A 10,572-nucleotide genomic window follows, 5' to 3' on the forward strand; every position below is an offset into this window, starting at 1 on the left:
GAACGCTTAAAGTTTGACTCCACACCTCCTCGAAGGGCAGTGCTGCGACGAACTTCATCTCTTGAAGACTCTGAGTTCTCTTCCTTTGCTGCAACTGTGAATGCCAGAGTGATCGAGGATGAAGACGATGCTACTTCACCGCCACCTCCTTCAGCACGCTTCGACACTGCCCCCAGTTCTTCTGCACCGCCGAACATCACCAACAACCCTGCTGCTTCACCTACTCTTCATGGGACCGAGTAGATGCTCTATGTCTTCAAACCTTTTTGGTCCTTACTGACAAAAGGGGGATAAACATATGGGTTTGATAGTCTTCAAACGGGTCCACATGGGCGGGTGCTTTATATTTTGCTTCGTGTTTACAACTCTCATTTTGATACATTTGGTTCTTTGAGTTGTAACACTTAAACTCGATGGTCGCCTGCTACTTATTTGCCACTTTGTGATGCGATGATAAATTCCACATGTGCGACGATAAATTCCGCACTTAGATCATTTTGCAGACGTCCATTTTCCATTATGCATGTCATTATATTCACATACCTTCACATGCATAGTGGATTATCATCATAAGTTGAAGAGGATCTCCACAAGCACAACCTGCCATGTGCATTTGCATTCCAAAAGCAAATTACTTATATGCACATCTTCAGGGGGAGCCCTCACAGCTTATGAAGACAATTCTGTATCCTCTTACAATTTCACATATTATATTCCCCGTTGAAAACTTCAACTAGTTTGTCATCAATCACCAAAAAGGGGGAGATTGTAAGTGCATCTAGTGCCACCCCTAGTTGGTTTTGGAGTATTGACGACAAACTTAGTTGAGGGACTAATGTGTTTGTGAGAATTGCAGGATAACACAGGTAGAAGTCCCTCATTGATTCGGTTTTCCTACCAGAGATGACCCTAAAAATGTATGAAGACATTGATGTCAAAGGTGGTTTATGAATATATTCTCATTGAAGACTATGACAAGAGAAGACACCGCATGAAGCCTATGGAGCTCGAAGACTTAGATCTTTCTTAGTTCTGTTTCTTCTTTGTTGAGTGATAGGAACCACCGTCCTGTTAAGTGGGGTCCAAGAGAACCAGTCAGAATGACTGAAGTGATGCTTAACCAAAACCTATGTCTTCGAGTGAAGACTATGAGAGCAAATCTTGTCCAGAGTCGGACAAGTCAGCTTTACTTGTAGCCCAAGTAAAGTTGCCGTGTGAGTTTGAAATCTGACTGTTGGAACACATGTCAGTTCCTTAGTGACCCAGGGTCATTTCGGACAAATCAGGTCGGGTTGCCTAGTGGCTATAAATAGCCCACCCCCTACAACCATAAACGGTTGGCTGCTCAGAGTTAGAGTACAGCTTTTGTCGTTTGAGAGCAACCCACCTCGAAGCCTTTGAGAGAGAATTCCTTGCGAGGATAAAGCCCTAACCACCCAGAGCCAAAGAGAGTTAGGCATCACTTAAGTCTTCTTGTCTGTGTGATCTGAAGACTTATTACACTTGAGGACTGTGAATCCTCCAGCCGGTTAGGCGTCGCATTCTGAGCATCCAAGAGACATTGTGGATTGCCGGTGAACGAAGTCTATGAAGGTTTGGGAGTCTATCTTGAAGACTTACCAGAGTGATTGGGCGAGGTCTGTCTGACCTTAGCTCAAGGGGAATATGGTGAGGACTGGGTGTCCTAAGCTGCGTGTTCAGGACTGGGTGTCCGGGACTGTGTGTCCTAAGGTTTAAATACCTAGCCACCCTAACCAGACGTACAGTTGTCACAGCAACTGGAACTGGTCCAACAAATCATTGTCTTCAACGAGTCACTGGTTTCATCCTTCCCTTCCCTTTACTTACTGTTGGTCCTTGTGAAGTCATTGTATGATTGCACTATCTTTTGTCTTCACTAAGTGACTGCGTGTTCTGTTTGGCTTCATAATATCTTCCTACCTGATCCTCACTACATTGCTGCTATTAGTCATTGTGCTTTCACTTCATTGAATACTTGACTATGGTTTGCCTAGTGTAGTCTACCTTCCGCTGCATGGTAATAGGTTTATTTCTATCGTTTGTCTTCGAAACTTCCACGTTTTGAAGACTTTCATAAAAATCGCCTATTCACCCCCCCCTCTAGTTGATATAACGCACTTTCAGGTACAATTACCTTGTCAAGTTCTACTTTCCTCCCACTCACTTCTTTCGATAGAAACTCCTTCTCTAGAAAGGATCCATTCTTAGCAACAAATATCTTGCCTTCGGATCTGTGATAGAAGGTGTACCCAACAGTCTCCTTTGGGTATCCTATGAAGACACATTTCTTCGATTTGGGTTCGAGCTTGTCAGGTTGAAGCTTTTTCACATAAGCATCGCATCCCCAAACTTTAAGAAATGACAACTTGGGTTTTTTGCCAAACCACAGTTCATAAGGTGTCGTCTCAACGGATTTTGCTGGTGCCCTATTTAACGTGAATGCAGTTGTCTCTAAAGCATAACCCCAAAACGATAACGGTAAATCAGTGAGAGACATTATAGATCGCACCATATCTAATAAAGTGCGGTTACGACGTTCGGGCACACCATTTCGTTGTGGTGTTCCAGGTGGCATGAGTTGCGAAACTATTTCGCATTGTTTCAAGTGAAGACCAAACTCATAACTTAGAAATTCCCCTCCACGATCAGATCGTAGAAACTTAATTTTCTTGTTATGATGATTTTCCACTTCACTCTAAAATTCTTTGAACTTTTCAAATGTTTCAGACTTATGTTTCATCAAGTAGATATACCCATATCTGCTCAAATCATTTGTGAAGGTAAGAAAATAACGATACCCGCCGCGAGCATCAACACTCATCGGACCGCGTACATCAGTATGTATTATTTCCAACAAGTCTGTTGCTCGCTCCATTGTTCCAGAGAACAGAGTCTTAGTCATCTTGCCCATGAGGCATGGTTTGCAAGCATCAAGTGATTCATAATCAAGTGATTCCAAAAGCCCATCAGCATGGAGTTTCTTCATGCGCTTTACACCAATACGACCTAAACGGCAATGCCATAAATAAGTTGCACTATCATTATTAAACTTATATCTTTTGGCTTCAATACTATGAACATGTGTATCACTACTATCAAGATTTAGTAAAAATAGACCACTCATCCAGGGTGCATATGACCATACAAGATATTACTCATATAAATAGAACAACCATTATTCTCTGATTTAAATGAATAACCATCTCACATTAAATAAGATCCAGATATAATGTTCATGCTCAACGTTGGTAGCAAATAACAATCATTTAGGTCTAAAACTAATCCCGAAGGTAGATGTAGAGGTAGCGTGCCGACGGCGATCACATCGACTTTGGAACCATTTCCCACGCGCATCGTCACCTCATCCTTAGCCAATCTTCGCTTAATCCGTAACCCCTGTTTCGAGTTGCAAATATTAGCAACAGAACCAGTATCAAATACCCAGGCGATACTGCGAGCATTAGTAAGGTACACATCAATAACATGTATATCAAATATACCTTTCACTTTGCCATCCTTCTTCTTCGCCAAATACTTGGGGCAGTTCCGCTTCCAGTGACCAGTCCCTTTGCAGTAGAAGCACTCACTCTCAGGCTTAGGTCCAGACTTGGGCTTCTTCACTTGAGCAGCAACTTGCTTGCCGTTTTTCTTGAAGTTCCCCTTCTTCCCTTTACCCCTTTTCTTGAAACTGGTGGTCTTGTTTACCATCAACACTTGATACTCCTTCTTGATTTCTACCTCCGCAACCTTTAGCATTGCGAAGAGCTCGAGAATTGTCTTATCCATCCCTTGCATATTATAGTTCATCACGAAGCTCTTGTAGCTTGGTGGCAGTGATTGAAGAACTCTGTCAATGACACTATCATCAGGAAGATTAACTCACAGCTGAGTCAAGTTGTTGTGGTACCCAGACATTCTGAGTATATGTTCACTGACAGAACTATTCGCGTCCATTTTGCAGCTGTAGAACTTATTGGAGACATCATATCTCTCAATCCGGGCATTTGCTTGAAATATTAACTTCAACTCCTGGAGCATTTCATATGCTCCATGACGTTCAAAATGTCGTTGAAGTCCAGGTTCTAAGCCATAAAGCATGACACACTGAACTATCGAGTAGTCATCAGCTTTGCTCTGCAAGATGTTCATAACATCTGGTGGTGCTCCTGCAGCAGGTTCGTCACCTAGCGGTGCTTCTAGGACGTAATTCTTCTGTCCAGCAATGAGGATAATCCTCAAGTTACAGACCCAGTCCGTGTAGTTGCTACCATCATCTTTCAACTTAGCTTCCTCTAGGAGCGCATTGAAATTCAACGGAACAACAACACGAGCCATCTATCTACAACAACATAGACATGCAAAAATACTATCAGGTACTAAGTTCATGATAAATTAAAGTTCAATTAATCAAATTACTTAAGAACTCCCACTTAGATAGACATTCCTCTAATCATCAATAGTGTTCTGAGGCCATATCTGCATATGCTAGGCTCGTCAAGTTTAACCCGAGTATTCCGCGTGTGCCAAAAGGCGCTTGCACCCGTTGTATGTGAATGTAGAGCTTATCACACCCGATCATCACGTGGTGTCTCGGCACGACAAACTGTAGCAATGGTGCATACTCAGGGAGAACACTTATACCTTGAAATTTAGTGAGAGATCATCTTATAATGCTACCGCCGAACTAAGGAAAATAAGATGCATAAAGGATAAACATCACATGCAATCAATATAAGTGATATGATATGGCCATCATCATCTTGTGCCTTTGATCTCAATCTCCAAAGCACCGTCATGATCACCATCATCACCGGCTTGACACCTTGATCTCCATCGAAGCATCGTTGTCATCTCGCCAACTATTGCTTCTACGACTATCGCTACCGCTTAGTGATAAAGTAAATCAATTACATGGTGATTGCATTCCATACAATAAAGTGACAACCATATGGCTCCTGCCAGTTGCCGATAACTCTGTTACAAAACATGATCATCTCATACAATAAACTTTAGCATCATGTCTTGACCATATCACATCACAACATTCCCTACAAAAACAAGTTAGACATCCTCTACTTTGTTGTTGCAAGTTTTATGTGGCTGCTACGGGCTGAGCAAGAACCGTTCTTACCTACGCATCAAAAACCACAACGCGGTATAGTGATTGCTTTTTGATCTACAGAAACAACCCTGTTCATTGAATCTGATTCAACTAAAGTTGGATAAACTGACACCCACCAGCCACCTGTGTGCGAAGCACGTCGGTAGAACTAGTCTCGCGTAAGCATACGCGTAATGTCGGTCTGAGCCGCTTCATCCAACAATACCGCTGAATCAAGAATCAACTAGTGACGGCAAGCAATATGTATATACCCACGCCCACAACTCCTTTGTGTTCAACTCGTGCATATAACATCTACGCATAGACCTGGCTCGGATGCCACTGTTGGGGAACGCAATAATTTCAAAAAAAAATCCTACGCACACGCAAGATCCATCTAGGTGATGTATAGCAACGAGAGGGGAAGAGTGTTGTCCACGTACCCTCGTAGACCGTAAGTGGAAGACAACGCGGTTGATGTAGTCATATGTCTTCACGATCCGACCGATCCTAGCACCGAAGGTACGGCACCTCCGCGATCTACACACGTTCAGCTCGGTGACATCTCGCGAACTCTAGATCTAGCTGAGTGTCGAGGGAGAGTTTTGTCAGCACGACGGCGTGATGACGGTGATGATGAAGCTACCGGCATAGGGCTTCGCCTAAGCACTGCAACGATATGACCGAGGTGGAAATCTGTGGAGGGGGGCACCGCACACGGCTAAACAATCAACCTGTGTGTCTATGGGATTCCCCCCTCCCCCGTATATAAAGGAGTGGAGGAGGGGGAGGGTCGGCCCCTCTATGGTGTGCCCAAGGGGGGTCCTACTCCCACCGGGAGTAGGATTCCCCCCTTCCCTAGTTGGATTAGGAGAGGAAGGAAGGGGGAGAGAGGGGGTGGAAAGGGGGGTCGGCCCCCCACCCAATTAGGATTGGGCTTGGGGGGCACGCCCCCTCCTAGGTTCCCTTCTCCTCTCTCCCACTATGGACCAATAAAGCCCATATACTTCCCGGGGGGTTCCAGTAACCTCCCGGTACTCCGGTATATGCCCGAACTCACCCGGAACCATTCTGATGTCCAAACATAGGCTTCCAGTATATCGATCTTTATGTATCGACCATTCCGAGACTCCTCGTCATGTCCGTGATCATATCCGGGACTCTGAATTACCTTTGGTACATCAAAACACATAAACTCATAATATCGATCGTCATCGAACATTAAGTGTGCGGACCCTACGGGTTCGAGAACTATGTAGACATGACCGAGGCTCATCTCCTCTCAATAACCAATAGAGGAACCTAGATGCTCATATTGGTTCCTACATATTCTACGAAGATCTTTATCGGTCAAACCGCATAACAACATACATTGTTCCCTTTGTCATCGGTATGTTACTTGCCCGAGATTCGATCATCGGTATCTCAATAGCTAGTTCAATCTCGTTACCGGCAAGTCTCTTTACTCGTTCTGTAATGCTACATCCCATAACTTACTCATTAGTTACATTGCTTGCAAGGCTTATAGTGATGTGCATTACCGATAGGGCCTAGAGATACATCTCCGATACACGGAGTGACAAATCCTAATCTCGATCTATGCCAACTCAACAAACACCATCGGAGGCACCTGTAGAGCATCTTTATAGTCGCCCAGTTACGTTGTGATGTTTGGTAGCACGCTAAGTGTTCCTCCGGTATTCGGGAGTTGCATTAGCTCATAGTCATAGGAACATGTATAAGTTATGGAGAAAGCAATAGCAGTAAACTAAACAATCATTGTGCTAAGCTAACGGATGGGTCAAGTCAATCATATCATTCTCTAATGTGTGATCCCGTTAAACAAATGACAACTCGTGTCTATGGTTAGGAAACATAACCATCTTTGATTAACGAGCTAGTCAAGTAGAGGCATACTAGTGACACTTTGTTTGTCTATGTATTCACACATGTACTAAGTTTTCGGTTAATACAATTCTAGCATGAATAATAAACATTTATCATGATATAAGGAAATATAAATAACAACCTCGTAGATCAACCAGAGTAAGATCCGCGCCAGAGTGGTACGGTAATCCTGTTCTGGAAATCATGCTACTAGATCATGATGAACCTACGAACTATGAAGAAGCGATGGTGAGCCCAGATTCCGCAAAATGGCTTGAAGCCATGAAATCTGAGATGGGATCCATGTATGAGAACAAAGTATGGACTTTGGTTGACTTGCCCGATGATCGGCAAGCAATTGAGAATAAATGGATCTTCAAGAAGAAGACTGACGCTGACGGTAATGTTACTGTCTACAAAGCTTGACTTGTTGCGAAAGGTTTTCGACAAGTTCAAGGAGTTGACTACAATGAGACCTTCTCACCCGTAGTGATTCTTAAGTCCGCCCGAATCATGTTTGCAGTTGTCGCGTTTTATGATTATGAAATTTGGCAAATGGATGTCAAAACTGCATTCCTGAATGGATTTCTGGAAGAAGAGTTGTATATGATGCAACCAGAAGGTTTTGTCGATCCAAAGGGAGCTAACAAAGTGTGCAAGCTCCAGCGATCCATTTATGGACTGGTGCAAGCCTCTCGGAGTTGGAATAAACGCTTTGATAGTGTGATCAAAGCATTTGGTTTTATACAGACTTTCGGAGAAGCCTGTATTTACAAGAAAGTGAGTGGGAGCTCTGTAGCATTTCTGATATTATATGTGGATGACATATTACTAATTGGAAATGATATAGAATTTTTGGATAGCATAAAGGGATACTTGAATAAGAGTTTTTCAATGAAAGACCTCGGTGAAGCTGCTTACATATTAGGCATAAAGATCTATAGAGATAGATCAAGACGCTTAATTGGACTTTCACAAAGCACATACCTTGACAAGATTTTGAAGAAGTTCAAAATGGATCAAGCAAAGAAAGGATTCTTGCCTGTGTTACAAGGTGTGAAGTTGAGTAAGACTCAATGCCCGACCACTGCAGAAGATAGATAGAATATGAAAGATGTTCCTTATGCATCAGCCATAGGATCTATCATGTATGCAATGCTGTGTACCAGACCCGATGTGTGCCTTGCTATAAGTCTAGCAGGGAGGTACCAAAGTAATCCAGGAGTGGATCACTGGACAGCGGTCAAGAACATCCTGAAATACCTGAAAAGGACTAAGGATATGTTTCTCGATTATGGAAGTGAAAAAGGTTCGTCGTAAAGGGTTACGCCGATGCAAGTTTTGACACTAATCTAGATGAATCTAAGTCTCAATCTAGATACATATTGAAAGTGGGAGCAATTAGCTAGAGTAGCTCCGTGCAGAGCATTGTTGACATAAAATATTTGCAAAATACTTACGGATCTGAATATAACAGACCCGGTGACTAAAATTATCTCACAAGCAAAACATGATCACACCTTAGTATTCTTTGGGTGTTAATCACATAGCGATGTGAACTAGATTACTAACTCTAGTAAACCCTTTGGGTGTTGGTCACATATCGATGTGGACTATGGGTGTTAATCACATGGTGATGTGAACTATTGCTATTAAATCACATGGCGATGTGAACTAGATTATTGACTCTAGTGCAAGTGGGAGACTGAAGGAAATATGCCCTAGAGGCAATAATAAAGTTATTATTTATTTCCTTATTTCATGATAAAAGTTTATTATTCATGCTAGAATTGTATTAACCAGAAACATAATACATGTGTGAATACATAGACAAACAGAGTGTCACTAGTATGCCTCTACTTGACTAGCTCGTTAATCAAAGATGGTTATGTTTCCTAACCATGGACAAAGAGTTGTTATTTGATTAACGGGATCACATCATTAGTTGAATGATCTGATTGACATGACCCATTCCATTAGCTTAGCACCCGATCGTTTAGTATATTGCTATTGCTTTCTTCATGACTTATACATGTTCCTATGACTATGAGATTATGCAACTCCCGTTTGCCGGAGGAACACTTTGGGTGCTACCAAACGTCACAACGTAACTGGGTGATTATAAAGGAGCATTACAGGTGTCTCCAAAGGTAGATGTTGGGTTGGCGTATTTCGAGATTAGGATTTGTCACTCCGATTGTCGGAGAGGTATCTCTGGGCCCTCTCGGTAATGCACATCACATAAGCCTTGCAAGCATTGCAACTAATGAGTTAGTTGCTGGATGATGTATTACAGAACGAGTAAAGAGACTTGCCGGTAACGAGATTGAACTAGGTATTGGATACCGACGATCAAATCTCGGGCAAGTAACATACCGATGACAAAGGGAACAACGTATGTTGTTATGCGGTCTGACCGATAAAGATCTTCGTAGAATATGTAGGAGCCAATATGGGCATCCAGGTCCCGCTATTGGTTATTGACCGGAGACGTGTCTCGGTCATGTCTACATTGTTCTCGAACCCGTAGGGTCCGCACGCTTAAGGTTACGATGACAGTTATATTATGAGTTTATGCATTTTGATGTACCGAAGGTTGTTCGGAGTCCCAGATGTGATCACGGACATGACGAGGAGTCTCGAAATGGTCGAGACATAAAGATTGATATATTGGAAACCTATATTTGGACATCGGAAGTGTTCCGGGTGAAATCGGGATTTTACCGGAGTACCGGGAGGTTACCGGAACCCCCCGGGAGCTATATGGGCCTTAGTGGGCTTTAGTGGAAAGGAGAAAGGGGCAGCCCAAGGTGGCTGTGTGCCTCCCCCCTTCCCCTAGTCCTATTAGGACTAGGACAGGTGGCCGGCCCCCTCTCTCTCTTTCCCCCCTCAAGGAGTCCTATTCCAACTAGGATTGGGGGGGGGGGAATCCTACTCCCAGAGGGAGTAGGACTCTCCAGGCGCGCCCTATGTGGCCGGCCAGCCTCCCCCCTTTGGTCCTTTATATACTGAGGCAGAGGCACCCCAGAAACACACAAGTTGATCCACGTGATCTATTCCTTAGCCGTGTGCGGCGCCCCCAGCCACCATAGTCCTCGATAATACTGTAGCGGAGTTTAGGCGAAGCCCTGCTGCTGTAGTACATCAAGATCGTCACCACGCCATCGTGCTGACGGAACTCTTCCCCGACACTTTGCTGGATCGGAGTCCGGGGATCGTCATCGAGCTGAACGTGTGCTCGAACTCGGAGGTGCCGTAGTTTCGGTGCTTGATCGGTTGGATCGTGAAGACGTACGACTACTTCCTCTACGTTGTGTCAACGCTTCCACAGTCGGTCTGCGTGGGTACGTAGACAGCACTCTCCCCTCTCGTTGCTGTGCATGTAACATCCCAAATTTGCAATTTGGAATGTTATACACTAGATCATCATGCATATCATATTTACTTGCATTTTGGTTGATCCTAGAAATTTCACGCAACTCAAGGACCCTCAGAGAGAGTTGGAGATTTCGTTATTTTTCATATTTGAGAGTTTTCTCGAATTTTGAAAAGAGGATCATTTG

Source organism: Triticum urartu, chromosome 4, assembly GCF_003073215.2.
Source record: "Triticum urartu cultivar G1812 chromosome 4, Tu2.1, whole genome shotgun sequence".
NCBI classification, from domain to species: domain Eukaryota; kingdom Viridiplantae; phylum Streptophyta; class Magnoliopsida; order Poales; family Poaceae; genus Triticum; species Triticum urartu.